The sequence below is a fragment of the Colias croceus genome, chromosome 15, assembly GCF_905220415.1.
Source record: "Colias croceus chromosome 15, ilColCroc2.1".
NCBI classification, from domain to species: domain Eukaryota; kingdom Metazoa; phylum Arthropoda; class Insecta; order Lepidoptera; family Pieridae; genus Colias; species Colias croceus.
The window spans coordinates 4400300-4420259 of NC_059551.1; the positions used below are offsets into that span (position 1 = coordinate 4400300).

The following is a 19960-nucleotide window of genomic DNA, read 5'->3' on the forward strand; positions in this document are numbered from 1 at the left end:
TTTTTGTTGCGTGTATACCATTAAAAATTACTGAGACTTTGAGCAGTGCATTATGTATCAAATCAAAAATTATGCAACAAGCAATGGTTATGCATCGTTGCAATAATTTTATGTTTAAGTCTCTAAGTTATAAAATCGAAAAAAAGAGAGAGAAAAGTAGAGTTATTAAAAATTTCCAATAAACAATGCAGTCTTTTTTATAGTACTTTTTTCATGTCTTTACCTACAGCGAATTTTAGACGATAGATAAGATAAAATATTTTAATGAATTTGAATAAATAAAGTAAGACTTTATTACGAAACCTTCAGTTTTAATATCTTCGTTGTACATATTTAGTTGTAATATTTTGTATAAAATAAATGATCAATTAGTGTCAAATTTGCTACATTTAGGTATTGGTTACTAGGTTTCCGCCCGCGGCTTCGCCCGCGCAGTCAAAGAAAAACACGCATAGTTCCCGTTCCCGTGGGATTCCGGGATTGCGTCATTTTCCCGGAATGAAAAGTAGCCTATGTCCTTTCTTGGGTATCAAAATATTTCCATACCAAATTTCATGAAAATTGGTTCAGTAGTTTAGGCGTGATTGAGTAACAGACAGACAGACAGAGTTACTTTCGCATTTATAATATTAGTATGGATTGATGTTATTAACGAATATGATTGATGAAAATTAATGCGTGATTCAATTATATTTTAAAACAACTGAATAAATAAACACGCGTGAAGCGTGATTATTAATTTTGGCTTTCACTGTACTGAATGTGATATTGTTGGCTTTTCTATGATTATAAACTTTGACAATAATTCCTGACCTGAAGAAACCTACTTTTTTAAATAGAGTACACATGTAAATTTATATTTAGTTATTCGAATTATTAACTATGAGTGATTCAAACATTTAGATAAATCTTTATTTAATGATATTACACGTATCCATAAAGTGCCGCTATTAAGTATTATTTGTTTATTTCCATTCTCATTTTGTTTTAACGGCCTGCATAATAAACACGTCTTTGGTAACTACGTAGTACATACGTACATATTATTGTGAATAGTGTGAACTATTACACAAACACATTCTTATCACTATTTTATATCATCACATTAAATTAATTAAGATATCACATAACTGGGTATCTCGTTTGCTACATTTGATTATTAAAAATTACTGATAAAGGTAACCAAATAAGATAATTGTAAGTAATTATTATTAATTATAGTGAAAGATAAAATTCAAATATATTGATTAATTCTGGTTAATCTATTTCTCTGAATTAATGATATTGGGTTACGTTTATTCACGACCGACCGGATAAAAACATACTTTTTTAAAGTATATTTGTCTATAGTTATATGCTTTTACTCACCGCCACGGCTTTGTCGAGTAAATGAATAGATATCTAATAATAAAAAAATCACTTAATAGTTAATACATATAATAGGTTCAATAGGTTTGGAGCTTACAAATTACAAACAAATTAACAAAATCATGTTTTAAAAACGTCCCTCGTATTCTGTAAAGAAACTTTAGGTATTTGGTGTAAGTATGTACGTACGCGTAAAGAAGCAATAATCAGCCAAATGCATCAGCGTGCAAAATAGACATTTGTATTACTTTTTGATATTATAGTTTTACGAAATACATATTTTTAATTTGGAAGTTTGGTGTTTGATTTTCTTATCAACCTACACGTTTTTAAAGAAACGGTATTTTCACTACAGTCATCATCCAAATACCGTGTCTTTACAAATATTGTCGTATCATTTATCGGTCGATCGTCAAACGTATTAAGCAATTATCCTTATCGATGAAATGTTCCTCAAACACAAAGCACGTGATATTGTACTACATGTGAGTCGTCAGATAATTAACAGTTTCACACATTAATTAGCGTGTATGTGTTTGCTTGACACACTCCAGTTGCACTTGTGAATCGTGATCTGTGTTGGGTATCTACGCATGCTTCCGTGCGCGTTCAAAGTCCAAGATACGTCATTTTTCGGAATATTATAAAGAGATACGTGTTTGTATGTTGGTTTGTTACGATAAAAAAAACTTCTATTTTAAAACTTTAAGTTAGGTAGAACTCTACATCAGTTATAGCCTACAGGGTAGAACCACCGAACGCTAGGCTAATTTTTATACCCCGCCAACTTGAGCGAAGCTAGGCCAAGTATGGCTTGTAGTATTTGTTTGTTACTTACCATTATACAAATATATATTTACAAAGGTAGAGCGGTAGTAAAACTATGCATAAGTGTAACAGATGTATAAAAAAGTCAGTAAAATAACGAATAATATATATTGAATAAATAACGTTTATTAGACCAATTTGTATTATTCATATTACAGTGCGAAATGCGCAAATACTAAAACCATTGTTATTAAGATTTCTATAATTACATAAACATACGCCCATTTCTGACAAGATGGAGTAGGTATAATTTATTTTATATTAGGTACATTGACTGATAACAAGACATTTGCATTGTGATGAATCATTCGCGTTAATATGTGAATACGTTTACTAGTAAAGTTAATATTATATAGTGTGATACTTTATTAGATAGGTATTCATTTCTTATTCTCTGTATCAATAAAAATCTAATCTTCGCTTTTAATAATTCTTTATGATGTTTAGTTGTTTGGTTACACAGTTAATGCAAGTAAGATAATGAAATACTAATAACAATTTTGTTATCTACAAATTTAAACCTTAAATGTACTGCGATGCTAATTGCTTTATTTTAGAGAAAAAACTAGGTACCTATGCTAAAAGATAAACAAAGTTTTTACCCTTAGCGTAGGTACAAGGGTACCTTAATTATTAATGTTATTTTAACATAATATCCACTTAACCGATTTTAAAAATTGCTCTACCATTAGAATGCTACATCTTTTTCCAGTAACTTTGATACATTATTTTATCCCAAACCACCTTGCTTGTAGACGAAGCAAGTGGCATTCTAAAAAAATGCATACTACCTATACTTGAAACAAGTATTCTGTAGTTAGATAGATAGTAAGGAAATTGATATATTTTACGTGTTTAAGTGGCGTCTCTGCCTTCAGAGGGGCCGCCTCCTGTGCCCTCAATTTCCTAGATCGAAATCGATACGATACAGATGTTGCATGTTAAAAATTCAATATTATTTATAAACTAGTTGCAATATTTGTCTGATATTGGTTTATAATAACTTTACTTTTTAGTGTAGAGCGATTTCACTTGGAACAAACAGAAACAAAATTATTATAAGAAAAAATAGGACATTTTCGTATCTAACCTTGTTTAATTAAATTGCCATTTTTAATTTAGGTATATTTTTATATTTAAATTTATTTTACGTCAGAAAAGCTCTATATAATATGTGAGATGTCACTGATCACTCATATTTTAGGTATCCTATGAATAAATTAAATTGAGGACACAATTTTATATACGAATAATTTAATGTCGGACCTATGCTAAGCTAATTTGCCTTTTTACCATAAAAGGCAAATAGGTAGATAACTTCTTTAAAGGTATTTAATATAAAATACATCAAGAATTCTTATTCAGTGTTGTCCTTAATATCCTCGTTATCAAATTTACAACATAACAGATTTTGCCTATAAATACTGTGAACGATGTTTTTCGGTGACTTAAAACGAAATTTTCTGAGGGTAGTTATAAAAATTTGGAATAAACACGTGTATATGTTAATAAATAACTTATTATACCTAATTCGCAACTTGTAAGTGTTCTATTGACATGATATGAATTGGCATTCAATTAAGCTTATTGCATTAAGTGCATTTGTGATAATGTATAACGAGATAAAGTAATTTAATTTACTTAAGTTAATACTTTTATCTCATTTTGAATTCAATTGAATATTTGTATTTAAATTTCATTAAATTATTAATTTACTAGGTTACCGCCCACGGCTTCGCCCGCTTTGTCTAAAACCTAATCAATTATATACTTAAACCTTCTTCTTGAATCACTCTATCTAATAAAAAAAACGCATCAATATACGTTGTGTAATTTTAAAGATTTATGCATACAAAGGGACATAGAGACAGAGAAAGCTACTTTGTTTTATTTATACACTTTTAGTAGTGGTAAGACAAAATTGTATATATTATAAGTAAGTGTATACATTGGCATTTTCCTGAAACGTCAATATTCTATAAGATACTAGCGGTCCGCACCGGCTTCGCCCGTGGTACATGTTTACGTTTTCTTTCCATAAGAACCACCCTCATACTTCAAGGAATATTAAAAAAAAACAACGAAATCGGTTCAGCCGTTCTCGAGTTATGCGCTTACCAACACATTTTGCGATTCATTTTTATATTATAGATTAGTGTTTGAAGAAGCGAGACTTTAACGTTTTATAGTTCAATCAATCTAATGGAGGCGGAATTGCCTGCGTTTTCAATCACTTTAGAAAAAGCGTGGGCGTTAGTTAAGAACAAGAGCAGAAACTTCAATATAAATTCATAATAGTTTTATTTTAAGAAAACCATAATTAAAAAGTGCTATAAATTAAACCACAAACCATTATCTTATAATCAAGTCCCTTTAATAAGTGTTATTAATTACGTCCTTTGATATTTGAAAGATGTATTTAGGAAAATCTTGTTCTCATGCTATTGTAACGTACGCGTAAGTAGGAAAATTGACGCGATATTTAGGAACCAAAAACTGTACGTGAAACTAAGTGTAGCCATAAACCATAGTGCACACTGCGAACCGTTACACCAAGGCTTACTGTAAATAGTGTTTGTTTGACCGCCAGTTCAATGTCAACCCTGACGTCTTTCAGGGTCTGGTTATTCAAGGGCTGTATAAGGGTCTAACAACTTGAGCGATTCATTGCACGCGTTGTCTATGTATGTACTTCCTGCTTATATTTTGTATTGTGTGACATATTGGTATGGAACAGTATGGAAAGTTATGGAATGTGTCGACTGATTAGTTTTTTTTTAATAATGGCAAAGGCTGATTAGTTGTTATTGGAAAACACCGGAAAACATACATTACGAAGTATGGGTTCACCCTCACTACAGAATTTCGTTTTAATTTGCATTAGTTCAGTTACATGTTATCAACGTTGTCTACCAATAATATTATCTTTTAAAATATAGAGCTTAGTATCTTAATGGTAATTATTCCGGTACTTTACATGTGTGATATACATATTGTGTATATATTTTTTGCAGTTGACAATACAATACAACGCCTGAAATTAAAAATCCAGGTCAAATGGTATTGCCTATATCAGGTACAGGTTAGCTTGTTACGGCACAGTTGCAATGCAGTGCAGTCTGCATAACAAAAATACAGTCAGCATAGAAAGCCAATAAAAATATATTCAAGTATTTTGAGCGTAACTTGGTTCGTAATGTGATCATGGCATACAGTTTTCTTAAACCATACAATTGGATAAGTTACAAAAATTGGAATAGGATTGGAATATATCCATATTCATAACCTAATATCATAAAGAGGAAATATTAGATTCTTTATTTATTTATTTATTTATTCTTTATTGTACATAATATACCAAACATAAATAAGCTATACTATAATTACAATTAAGATACAATCTTTCTTTCTTCGATTGTTTAAAAAAAATCTTTTAACATTAGAAAGCTAGGTACCGTCTTTTCAGGGGCTATATAATTTTTTAATCTTGTTTCAAACGGAGAAAAGCTGGGGTAAAATACTAGTGCTCTCATAAGTACGCTGATTGTAGTTGCTAACCGTACGTAGGTACTGCTACCGTACCTACTGCTCTTAATAATTATCTTAATAGTCCCCGGTTTGTACTGTATTATGTATAGGTTACAGGTAGTTTTCCTTTTTCTTTATTTTGACTAAACAGACAAGATTAACATATAATATGATGATACGCAGCACAGTGACACAAATATGAAATAACTAACTGACCGCCCGCGGCTTCGCCCGCTTTGTCTAAAACCTAATAAATTCGTTGCGTAGATAAGCATACAAAGGGACATAGGGACAGAGAAAGCGACTTTGCTTTCCATTAATGTAATTCCTAAAAAGGTATTGTACAAGCAATTCATGTTATTTATCTATTCATTATTCGTCACAAGATAGCAAAGTTTGACCTTCGGTTCAAATTATTGCCGATTGAATTCACGTTTTCCACAAAATTTGAGGCGGCCTTCACAAGAACACTTACGACACACGGATTATAATATTTTATGGAAATTTAGAGGAAAAATACCGAAACTCTCAGTAACTGATTGGTGACGGAAATATAATAAACATTTTTTGATAATAATTATACTTACCTATATGTATAAAACAATAATCGCCACAGTTTCATTCCGTTTAACTTATCTGATAGTTAAAATGAATGAAATTTAACAAATTATAATATCAATTATCAGCAAGCTGCGAAAACAGCCATCATACTTACCTATTATGGTACCTAATAGGTAGGTACCAAAGTTAAAAAAATAGCTTCTCACGTGAGTTTATTTATTATTAAAATTTAGGTAGGTGCATAATATATGCTTATAAACAATAATAAATTTGCATTTCAATGTAAAAACTCTAAACACTTCCTTTTATAATAAGTGTTACCTATCGTGAATATCTATTATGTAAGTTGTATTATTTTGTACAATTATTGTGAGTCAATTTTCTTTCCTGCAATAGGAACTTACAGCACTTATGTTATCTATACTAATATTATTCTATTTGTTTTAACAAACTACTTACTACGTACAAAAGCGAGCAAACATGTTTATAATAAATTTTATTATTATTTCTCTGTAAGTTATTCATTATGTAATCTTTTTGAGAAATAAATGTCTTAAACCGTAAAGCTGAAGAGATTGTTTATTTGTTTGAACGCGCTAATCTCGGAAACTACTGGTCCGATTCTAAAAATTCTTTCGGGGTCATATAGCTCATTTATCGAGGAAGGCTATAGGCTATATATCATCACGCTACGGGCAACGCAACAGAAGCGGAGCCACAGGGGTGAAAGCGCGTGGAGCAGCTAGTTTTCAATAATCATGATGCAATAATAACACAATACAATAATCTCTTTATAAAATTAATGATGTGATAAAGGGTTTTTATTTACTTAAATATTAGATATCATTAATAAGTCACGCTCTGCATTTATTGACTTGTAATCTATTTACGATAAAATAAAGAAAATATATAATACTTACTCAATAACCTCGTCAGATTTGATCGGCCTAGTGCTTCGTTGATTCCAACACAGTGTTTTTTCTAAAAATTTACTTTTATGTAAAAGGTATCGAGTGTTTTGTTGTTTATATAATCGACATGACAGATCTCTAACGGTGCATTTACATCAAATGAACATAGAGCAAGAGCAAGAACATTCTTTTGTGATCTTTTGGTGTAAACTCGTATTCAGTGTTGTTCAGTATTAGAAAATTGCACAGAAACTTTTCAAATGCACTAAGATCAACGAAAGAATGCTCTACCCCTGTAACGTGAATTCTATGTAAATGAGCTATAAAAAATATATTACCTACATTAAACAGAAAAGACGTCTCAAAAAATAAACTATCCAATTATTGATTACCTTAATCAAATTTTAATTGTTCTCGCGTATCTATAAGTACCTACAATTCAAAAAACACGTTATTAGAGAATTCCTTGTAAAAACTCTGACACAGTAGCCTGAGATTAGGAAGGGCCCTCATATATTATTTATGTCACAGCAGCTGACGGGCCCTTCAGAAGGCAGGCTAGCAGATATTTTACGGGTCAAGAGACACTACATTGATCTTACCCTCAGAACTTTATTTTTCTTCGTACTTTGTGAGCATATATATAACTATGGGGTATGAATTATTTATATTGTGTCATATTTTATACAGCTTCTATTGGAAATTCTAAACAAAGTCAATAGATCCGAGTTTTATTAGATAACATTACAAATCCGAATGTTTGTATTCTGATTTGATGTTTTCAAAAACAACTAAACTGTTTTTAGTGGAATTTGTTATAATACTTTAAAGTATTGTGAACATGCGAGCAAAAACACGGCGAAAACTAGTCAAATAGCAATCTAAAATAAAGTTACCTAGGAACTTATAGCTAACTGTTTCTATAGAATTTCAAAGTTCTAAGAGCTTATTGAGTAGTACTTGACGCTACCAAACTTAATAACAATAAGTAATTAATATTCAATGGTTCAGAAATCGAAGTTAAAATTCAGACTAATACCAAGAATTTACTTATTTTAACTTATACAATAAAAATAAAAATAAAATAAAGTTTATTTGACTCAGAAACACAAACACATGGAATATACAGATCTAATTTGCAGGTACATACATTTTGTTACAACCAGAGTTTAAACAATGACCTCTATGCTAGGTTAAACCTGTGTTATAGGGGTCATATATTTATTTTCTATTTTTTTTAATTTACAAAGAAGTTTTAAAAGTGACCAGTATTTATACGAAACAGAAAACGAAAATAATAACAAAAAATTAACGAATACCCGAGATATTTAGTATTTTTAAGAACTACTAGAAGAATAAATTTTCTATATTTATTGAATAATTAAAAACCTAATACCGCTATCATCGTTAATAGTTTCAAACTTTGAGTACCTAGTTAATTAATAATTAGGTACCAATAAATTCCAAATACGAATTACTAAAACATTTCCAAATCATGTTTTGATAACTGAATAAAAGACCTTAACCTTGTTTAATATACAAATATTTAAAACATTCAAAAATATGGCCAGTGACCGTGAGCTAAGTATTAAAAGTAAATGTTGGAATAATTTTACATTTTGATAAATGTTACGGTGCATTTACATTAAACGAGCGAATGTTTGTTGTAATCCCACTAGTTACCTATGTCAAATTCTTTTAGTGTAAACAGGCGTAGAGCAGTTTTAGTTTAGCTAGCTGCTCTATGTTCGTTTGATGTAAATGCACTGTTAGTCGAATTTCAGATGAGTATCTAAAACAAACGAATTATTGATCAAACACAATTGAATTTAAGTACATTCGAACTATGTATTTTCTATATATTCTTATTCTATCTATTCTTATTAAACAATCAGTGGTTGAATGTTTTATGTGTACACTGAAATGTGAAAAGGCCAAAGGGTAAAATTAGGGTAAAAGGTAACTTTATTAATCATTGTATATATCTAATATGAATGATCATATTATAACTGTTCATATTAATATTTGAATACGTAATTTATAACACTTTTTTATACGTGGAATGTATTATGTATACTTTACCAAATATTATTTTAATGTTCAACGCAAGCTATATTCCAGTGATTGAACCTTTAAAATTATTATGTAAACATCACGTGGATTTTAAGTAGAACTTATCTTAAAGTATATTTGTTTAAAATCATAATATATATCTAATATACCTACTGCTTTAACATACCATGACGTGGGGTATGACGCATCAACATCTTATGGTCCATAATATATCGTCAATTACTGTATGGCATGGTTAAGTAATGACTTATTTCAGCACGTGGTTTCGTTCGGTACCCGGATGTTATTTCAGGCATATCTCCATACTAAATTTGAGCGAAATCGGTTCGTGTATACTCGAAGGAGTAATAAATACGCTACATTTCATAACCGTGAACGCTTTTGGATTCCATCATAATTAAAATAGCTGGGATGAATTAGTTTATTACTCTGAATCAGTTTATCTCAGTTGCTTAATGACTGATCGGATCAGGAATCAGGATTAGCAGCAAAGGTACAATAACCATTATCCATGTACCTTGGGATAAAAGTCGCAGACAGGCAGGAAGATTATTTCACGCAGAAATAATTGATGGGATCGGCAAACATTTTAAACATGGCGTTGAAATATAGTAAGGAGAAGCACACGGGCATTATAATATACTACTTTGCTTCCCTCGGCTGCGCCCGCTTTGTATAAAATTTAACAAATTATAAACTTAAACCTTCCTCAAGTACTACTCCATCTTTTTAAAAGAACCACAGTAAATCCGTGATACAGAGCTAATCATACAGACACGCAGACACGCACTGCTTAAAACACGGAAAGCAACTTTTTTTGTATAGGTACTTTATCTAGTGACAAGATCAGGAGAGTAGAGCCGCGTGAAGCTAGTAGGGGATTAAGACAATAAATAAAATAAAATATTGCATTTCCATCAATCTGGCCGTGATAACAATTGCTGGAGAGTTTCAAGACGGCTATAAAATAATAAATTCACGTTTTTATATAGTAATTTTAGTTTGTATAGTAAATTTTTTGTTCGAATTAAACCAATCTTACTTATTGTCTTTATAATCATCTCTTTTTCCTAGTTTCTATTTTGCATCGGACGATTTATTTCATTAATTCGATTTTAAGATTGTTAAAATGTAAAAATAAAATATTTCTATTGTGGAATATAAAAATGCGGAAGGAAAGATAAAATCGTTCGTGGGCGGGATTCATATCCGCTCTTTCTCAGAGATTTCATTTATATTACTTTCGTATTGAATATTTTTTGTACCCTATTTGATTCTGAGTACCCCTAACTCAGAATCAAATAAGGTAGGTACTATTTTTTATTCTACGTTAAAGCTTTGTTATACATCTACATTTGCATTTAAAATCAAGGCATATTATGAAAGTGATACAATGAAAATTTTTACTACAATAATATAACGATAAAAATCCTCTGATCTCCTGTAGAAGTTACTAACTCGTATAATTTTGGTTAAGTTTTTTCAACCTTTAACGTAAGTTTGTAGTGTAAGTTGTATTGGTCTTGAAACATGATTTTCATCACTAAAAGTAATGTAGGGTAACATGATGATAACATTACGACAAATAGAAATTCATCATCACTACATAGTACCTCTATACATATATAAATATAAAACAAAGTCGCTTTCTCTGTCCCTATGTCTCTACTCTCTATGTCCCTTTGTATGCTTAAATCTTTAAAACTACTATTTTGATGCGGTTTTTAATAGATAGAGTGATTCAAGAGGAAGGTTTTAGTATATAATTTATTAGGTTTTAGACTAAGCGGGCGAAGCCACGGGCGGTAAGTTAGTATCGAATAATGTAGAGCAATTATTTTATTCTTACGCGTTTACAGTTGTGAAGAAGTAATTAGGCTACTAAGCATAACTACGATCGTCCTCATTTTATATACACGTGTACATGTTACAATTGTTTTCTATGTATTATTATATGTATAAATAATGTTGATTGAATAATTGGTTTAGATACTTATTTGCATCAAAGACATACTAATAAATTCTTTGAACTCTGAAAGTCATTCAGTAATTATTCACATTAATTACAATACAATACAATACAAAATACTTTATTTAACACACACACACATACACAAGAGAAAAAAGAAATTGCCACATTATTAATTAACTAATTTATGAACCCTCCATTCACACAGCTTTTCTTTGATGTCAAATAAAATTTTCTATTTCTATAGAGTTATTTAAAATACCTAAATAGAGTAAGAATATGATTCAAAATCTGAAGTTTTGCTATCACCATTTCCTAATGTTTTTGTATTCTACACTGAGGTTTGTGATTTGGCAGTGTGGTAAGAAATCGCCTTCATGTCATTTATAAGATGTTATCCGAAAGTAAGCCGGCACTCGCTTTTATCGCTTTGGGCTATATGGGATCTTATCAATCTTCGTAATTCCATAGAGAGGTTTATTTAAGAGATTGTTTTCAAACTTTTCCATATTCACATAGATATTCGATATATCGATAAATCATTATAGACACAAAATTTCATCAATTAACACTTTTATTATAGATTCTTTTACAAAATGGAAAAGAAAACAATAATTTTCATACAGTTCACTTCAGAGTGATCTCTACGAGGCGACGCCTCAGGCAAAGGATAAGTGTTAGCTGTATATAGGGAGGCATCAAAACTTATTTGTGTAATAAAATAAAAACCAAACAAAAACGAATTATACCATCGATTAATCAATAAATTTAAAGACTCCTGATTTCCGATGGTTTTACGCAGTTAAACAGGGAATTTCCATCGCTATTGTGCCTACTATGTACACACGTAATTTGTGCCTATTACATGTATTGTGTTAATGCCCTACTTTGTTGATCTACGTTATATTGCTTGTAATCACAAACATGCAATCTGCGTCTTAAGAAACGACCCACGCGATCTGTTTATCCGTACCTTTCTGGTTAGAATCTAGATTTATAAAGTTTACGACTAGCTTTAATAGCATAATTAGTAGTCTGTGTACAGTGGCTAACATAGATTTCTTCCTTAAGAGAATAGCGTAAAAAAGATATATTATAAAGATATATAGAAGCTTCATAAATATCATGTGTTTGAAAAACATAATATTATAGACAAAGGTACACTTTTTCATTAAAAAATTACCAATTAAAGACAGCTCGTGAATATTAATTATTATTATTATATTATATTTCATACATGAATGTAGGTAGCAGGTACCTACACAACACACACACACCGTCTAACATAATAATAATTAATATTCACGAGCTGTCTTTAATTGGTCATTTTTTTAATGAAAAAGTGTTCCTTTGTGTTTTTCAAACACGTCATGAAATTTATGAAGCTTCCAAAAAATAGCAAATAAAAATTATTCCAGCTGACAATAGGAACACCCAAGTATAACGTTGAATAAAATGTTGATGGCTTCCCATCGTCGCGTTTAGTGTATAAAAACTCCGTGTAAATAACTGTAATTTAAGTATATTACAGCATATTTATGTAGGTATGCTTTTATTAACTGTCTATAACATCGGGAAACATTTTTACGCTACAAATTGCTAAAGAAACATGACAGTGATGAATTTAATTAACGCGCGTACATTGATTGATTTGATGTTTCGTTCCGGAATGCGTAAACAATTTAGGAAGTGTTTTCCTAAAGTTCTACTTTCGTACATTTCGACTTTAGAAACATCAAATGAGCGCAAAAAATATTCTATAATACTTGATTCAAGTACGTTTTCATGAAAATTGTATTGAATAAATTACAAAGCCACAAAATTTGTATTTAAATTACTTATTAGAAATAAACTTTCATTATAGAGCTGTAACTTCTAACTAAACTAAGTAAATAACTATGTAATATAATTTAAGAGGCTTAATTTCACCCACTTGAATTTCTATAGACTATAAAGGAGAGGCTGAAATATTGAAATATATTTTGAGACTTGTCTCCCCCACCTGAGTATCGGCTGAATATAAATAAAATTGCCTTCTCAGCCATGTTTACCTGGGTACTACCTCTTTTATTACCCAATTTTACGGTTATTACTTCAATTTAAGGGATATTTTGTTTAAATTGTTACTTTAGGAACAGACTGTTTTGCTCGTATTTTGTATTGAACATTGTTGCTTTATTACTTTACGGTTAGTTAATTCAATACGTTTTATATTCAATAGGTACACTTCTATTGACGATAAAATTGGACTTCAATAAAATGAAAATAGCATTTTGAATTTGTTATTGAAGTTTGAACGAGTACCTACGTATATATATTTAGCTTATTTTCGGTAAAATATATTTTTAGTGGAATATTTAAGAAATGGTGAAATGTAGGTATGACTTCGCAAGGAAGACAATATCTACGTCTTTCTTTTTACACAGTAAGTATATTATGATGAGAGTTTATTACAGTTCACCATCGATTGCAAGTAGGTAGGTATTTTTTGTCCGCGCTAATAACATAATGTACCTATTTTGTAATAAAAAAAATAACTATCCAACCAAATACAAAGGTCTTACAAAATAAATATTTCGAGATGCGGAATTCAGTGAGAAATTTAGGTTAGGTAGTAGGTACATTAAATGGGGTTGTGGTTTGGAATTCTGGGTTATTAATAGGTACAAACAATTTGACGCCATGGACTCATGTACGTATGTATGTTTGTTTAATGAAACTTGCAATCATAGAGCTATCTGATATAGTACTATAATATATTAAATCATGCAGCTATTAACGCTCCTAGATGAAAAACTCATCTAAATTAATATAATGGTTTAGGTTTTTGGGCATAACCGCCAGATTTACAAATACTAGATCAGTACATAGAGTTTATGATTATTGGCGAATATAACTCTATACAGACAGTTCTTTATAATATTTAGATTGACCAACATAGCAACAACCGTTCCACAGAATGATTACATAAAATTGTGCAATTTGTGCACCATTTGAAAAACTGGCCTCGTGACTCCGATGACCAAGCGACAATAATCGTGTGCATTGTCTCGTATAGATATTCAGAGTACGTTTAACACAATGCAAAAATTCAGCACACGGAACGGGGAACACTTAAAATTTTACCGCCAAAAATGCGACGTGAATATTAAACGAAGTAGGCACCGGAACGCAGAATCTTTTTGTTTGGAAGTGTATCAAAAACGCAGACAGATTCTAGAACTGTTGGTATTGAATTTTGATTGTATCTACTTACTGCATTTAATGCATTAATGTTCGAGGAAGGAAAAATAAGGGTTTTTTGATAGTAGTTTGCATATCGGCACATATTGGAACGATCAGTTATTAAAGGTCTCGTTTTTCCTAGATAAAACTTCAACTTCCTTATTCTGTAAGATCTAAATGCATCCAACGTAGGTAAATGTTCTAACTTAGTTTTTTTTTGGGCTTTAGCCCATTTAAATGGTTATCTAATAAAATATAGTTTTGTTTGCTGTCCACTCGTATTGGACCTTGACAAATTAATAATTTTCTAAATACGTTTAAAACGTGAGTTCTTTGCATTTACAAGAGCAGTGTCATTGGCAGACAGAGGTGTCACGTCTCTTTGCATTGTTAAATAAATCGTTCAACCTTTACGTAGGTAACAGTTGTTCATTGTAATCATTAAATTTTCTAAATATAATGAGCGTTTTGTTCCCAACAATGAATATTATTCTAATACATATTATAATGGGCATGAAATTTACTTAGTCTCATCAATCAATCATATTGAAAGCACAGTTGCTAGCGAGGCACACCCACGTGAGAAAATAACCTTTTATACAGTGGTGGTCACACAATTAAAGACACTAAGAGCATTTTATACTACCCAAGACACTTCTCTCAAAAATTTTTTTTTACACTAGCATTGGAACTTGTTAAATAATTTTAAAATATTCAGGTATGTGTTGTCTAATGCTAAACTAAATTTTATCTACAGAACTTGTCGGTTTGTTAGATTTTAATCGGTTCATCCTTACTACTAGCAGTTTTAACCTAGCAAAGGTCTGGCCATATAATTAAAGACATAAGACTCGCTTATAAGAAATATAAAAAATTATTGTTTTAATGAGATTATTTTTCCAACACAAAATGTCTGACGTATTTACAAAACATTTTTACACTTTTCAATATTTGGTTGCATGTCCTTTGGCAGTAGTGACGGTTTACATCTCTTGGGCATTGAAGCAACTAATTTTGTACAAGTTGCATCACTAATTTGGTTCCATTCTTCGAAAATGCTTTGCAAAGTTAGTCGACGTTTGTTGATCGCTTTGCCACGACTTCTTTCTTTCTTGATTCCATAAGTTTTCGATCAGATTTAAATTCGGACTGTAGGGGGGCCAATCCAAAACAGTTACAGATTGGTTCCTTAACAAGCACTTCACTACTTTTACTGTGTGCTTAGAATCATTATCGTGTTGAAAAGTCCAAACAAAATGTAAATTTTCCTCCGCATAGGGCAGCATGGATTGCTCTAAAATATACTTGTACTGGAATTTATCCATGTTGCTTTCTGTCTTTTTGACAGGTCCAACGCCAAGTCCAGAAAAAAAGGCCCCACACTTTGATATTTCCACCCTCATGTATGACTACTTATTAGTGTATCTTAGATCCATTTTCTTATTGAGATGGCGTCCTACATATTCTTTTCTAACAAAATTAATCATATTAATCTTAGTTTCAAGCAGAAACAGCACATGTTTCCATTCTTGTTCAGTCCAGTGTTCGTATTTTGTAGCAAAGTCAAATCTTGCCTTCACATTTTGTTTTTTCAAAAGGGGTACTTTCCGAGATACTCTTCAGTGCAAGTTTTCCTCACACAGTCTCCGTCTAATTGTCCTTGCAGACCCCCCTTCAAGCCTGCTGCACCATGAACTGTATCAGTTCCGATCCTTTAAATTGATCTTTTTTAGCCAACAGCACCATTTTTGAATCTTTCGGTCAAGTAGTTTCACTTGGCTTTGCTTTTCTGAGTACGTTTTCGGTCGTGTGGAACATCTTGACATGTTCTATAGCATTGATAACCATATTCTTGGAACAGTTTAATTTACCTATAATGGAAGTTAAAAATAATTTTTTTGTGGACGAGTCGCAACTCTTGTTTTTAACCATAATAATTGATATAAAAACTATTAAACGAAAGAATTTTAATTTTAAAGGTTAAAAATACTCAAAATTATTATGGAGTGTCAACGATTTATGAAATTACGCGGCAAAACGAAGAAAAGCACAATGCAGTTTCTTTTTATTTTTAAAAAATTATAACGCATTTCTTGTTGTCTTTAATTAAGTGGCCAGCTACACGTACGTACACAAAGTTTGTGTTACATTCCCACAGGGAGCAAGTGTCGAAACTAACAAGGAATATACCTATTTTATGTCCTTCATTTTAAAGAACACATTGTCTTGTATGGTTAAATAAAAATAATACTAGATTCAATAACTTTTTCAGATAATTGTAGTGCCTAATGTAAATCTTTTATGGTCAATTAGGGGGTGTCTTTAATTATGTGACCACCACTGTATATCAGATATTGGAGAATAGCAATCTTTTATAAAGGAAAAATGCAAAAGTCAAGGAAGGGAATTGAAATAAGAAACGTACTTACAACTTAGTACTTATATAGTTAGGTACTCATAATTTTTGATACTTAATCTTTTTGTGGAATTTTTTCTAGCTTTTAACCACATATTAATTTTTATAGTGAAATAATATTAAATATTATTTATATTATAATTCACCTCTACATAATTATATTTCTCATATATTTTCCACCTTAGGTAAAACTCCCTCGAAATCCAAAAATAAAATAAAGATTCTCATCTCAAGCTCATCTCATAATGTTGCTAAGACAAACAAAATTCAATTAAAAAGATTTTAATGAGAAACTGACAAAGAAAAGTACATAAAACCTCTCTTTTCAAGCCTGAAAGCTTGCGTTAATATCTTGAAGTTAATGAAATGCCTACTTTAAATTTGATCCTAAGTATAATAAATGAAAAAGTCTTTGTTTGTTTGATTGCTTTATCAATTTTCATATCGTAAAGGAGCGTTTATTTTTCATTCACCGAATTTCCTAAGACTGTGCGGGTGAAAAGCTAGTTTTAAATAAACATAAATCTCTGCTACAAAATTACTGTTAAAAACGCAATTAAAAGTAGATTGATAGCATTTGATATTTAAAACAAAATACCTATAGAATAACCTGTTGTAAAATAAACAAAGTTATTAAAATATTAAACAGAAAACCGTAGGTAGCGGTAACAAGCGCCCAATTATTCGAAGCTGAAATTTGTTTTAGTTACAAAAGTTTTGTTTGTGTTAAAGTTTTCTCACAACGAACATTTATTTGCTTTAATATTCATGAAAGTATATATTTTTCTATATATTTTTTATGAATTATATTAGACTAATTCGAGGTTTTAGTACAATAATTATTGTGGTAGAGCCCTTTTTATAATGAACATTTTCAGTATTGTGTTTAAAATATTTGTTTCTTTTTTGAATGGGAAAATTGAACTAACTGTAGGTACTACATACATGACACGTGTATTTAAAATTTAAAAATAAAATATTACCTATGTACATGTTATTAATTTCCGGTTTATACCAGATTTAAAGCAAAGCAAACTCAAACTGAAACACGCATCTTCTGAATTATTTATTTATGTATATTTTATACACCAGACACAATTTATAATAAATTAAGTGCGGCTGAATTTCACAATATTATATTAGCATGTCGACTTATATTATATACTAGCTTTCCGCCCGCGGCTTCGCCCGCTTCAAGCCCGCTTTGTCTAAAACCTAATAAATTATATACTAAAACCTTCCTCTTGAATCACTCTCAATCCATTAAAAAAACTGCATCAAAATCCGTTGCGTAGTTTTCAAGATTTAAACATACCTACAAAGGGACATAGGAACAGAGAAAGCGACTTTGTTTTATATTATGTAGTGATAGGAATATTTAGTGAACTAAAACATATGAATAATGTTTTGAACCAACTTAAGGAAACGACAAATAATAAGACACTTTTCTCAGTGTAAAATGGTATAAACTTGTAATTATAAATGAATTTAAATGAGGGAAAACAATAAACGGAATTGCGTTAATTAGATCGGAATGCGATAGTAATCTTAACTACTCTATCGTGTGAACCAATTAACTAACTATTTTACATAACTAATCAAATCGGAGTGGAATAAATACGTAGATAGAACTTTTCAATTTGGTTGGTTAATCGCACTACATAAGTAGGTAGTATAAAACAAAGTCGCTTTTTCTGTCCCTATATCCCTTTGTATGCTTAAATCTTTAATACTACACATTGGATTTTGATGCGGTTTTTTTAATAGATAGAATGGTTCTCAAGGAAGGTTTTTGTATATAATTTATAAGGTTTTAGATAAAGCGGGCGAAGCCGCGGGCGGAAAGCTAGTACGTATATTTAATGCTACTATTACGCGGAATCCTTCCTAATATGTATTAAAACATCCTATCCTAATATGTATTAAAACATTATCTATACCATGGACCCAATAAATATCTCTATACTTAGGTATTAATATTATAAAGCTGAAGAGTTTGTTTGTTTGTTTGAACGCGCTAATATCAGGAACTACCTGATTTGAAAAATTCTTTAGGTGTTAGATAGTCTATTTATAGAGGAAGGCTATAGGCATGCTATAGGCTATATTATAATATCATCACGTTGAGTCCAACAGGAGCAGTGGACTGCGGGTAAAACCACGGGTCACAGCTAATAGTATGCATAATACCTATAATGCAACTATTACATGTAATTCTTCTATTCCTATCCTAATAATAAAACATAAAATAAAATTTAAATTTTCTGTGAGTCTGTGATTAATTACATACCTAGTTTTATAAGGCTGCATTGGGTGTTTGTTTCCGATAGGCGATAATATATCTAGAATTCATATAATTAAAAAATAGTATGTACCTGCTTATAACAGATTATCTACCAAATCCGCAGGTAAAGAGACAAAGATGAGATAATTTATAAACATTCATAGAAACTTTATTTTCATGATTGATAAAAATTACAATTATCATAATCAAAATCTCGACTATTTGTTAAATTAATCTCATAAATAAATTTAATAAGATTAAATATGTAAATACCACAGATAATAATATAATGTTAAATAGCTATTACGATACTAGCTTTTATTACGTTGTTTTTATTAAAAAGGAATATTGAAATAAACGCCATCTAGTGGTATGGTGTTACATTTGTACGTAGCAGCATGTTATGGCGCCTCCGTGCTATGACAGGTGCTATTTAGAGTTCTCTTTTCACAATAGATGTCGCTCTAACAAATTTTTCTTGAAGCTTTTCAATTTTCATGAAATATTTTTTGAAATAGAGTTTAATATTTAACTCGTAACAATGAAAAATATTTAAGTTAAAAAAATTAATCGAAATATACATTTCAATAACTTTAGAATATTAGTTACTTTTGTCCGGGCTTCGATCCCATGTTAGCTAATAATTTGTGCTCTACCAGATTATAATCTATGTTACAAATTCTGCTAGTTTTTTCTCAGCCATTTATGATAACAAATATCAAGTTCCTATGTAAAACCAGTAGGTAGTTCCAGTAGTAGCCAGTTAAGGATCAGTAGTTCCTGAGATTGGCGCGTTC

General features: G+C 30.6%; 1 protein-coding gene across 2 annotated transcripts in view; it reads left to right on the forward strand.

Moving 5' to 3' along the window:
• LOC123697877 (dual 3',5'-cyclic-AMP and -GMP phosphodiesterase 11) overlaps nt 1-19960 on the forward strand; it is a 194564-nt gene that overhangs the window by 25297 nt on the left and 149307 nt on the right. The window lies entirely within an intron of this gene.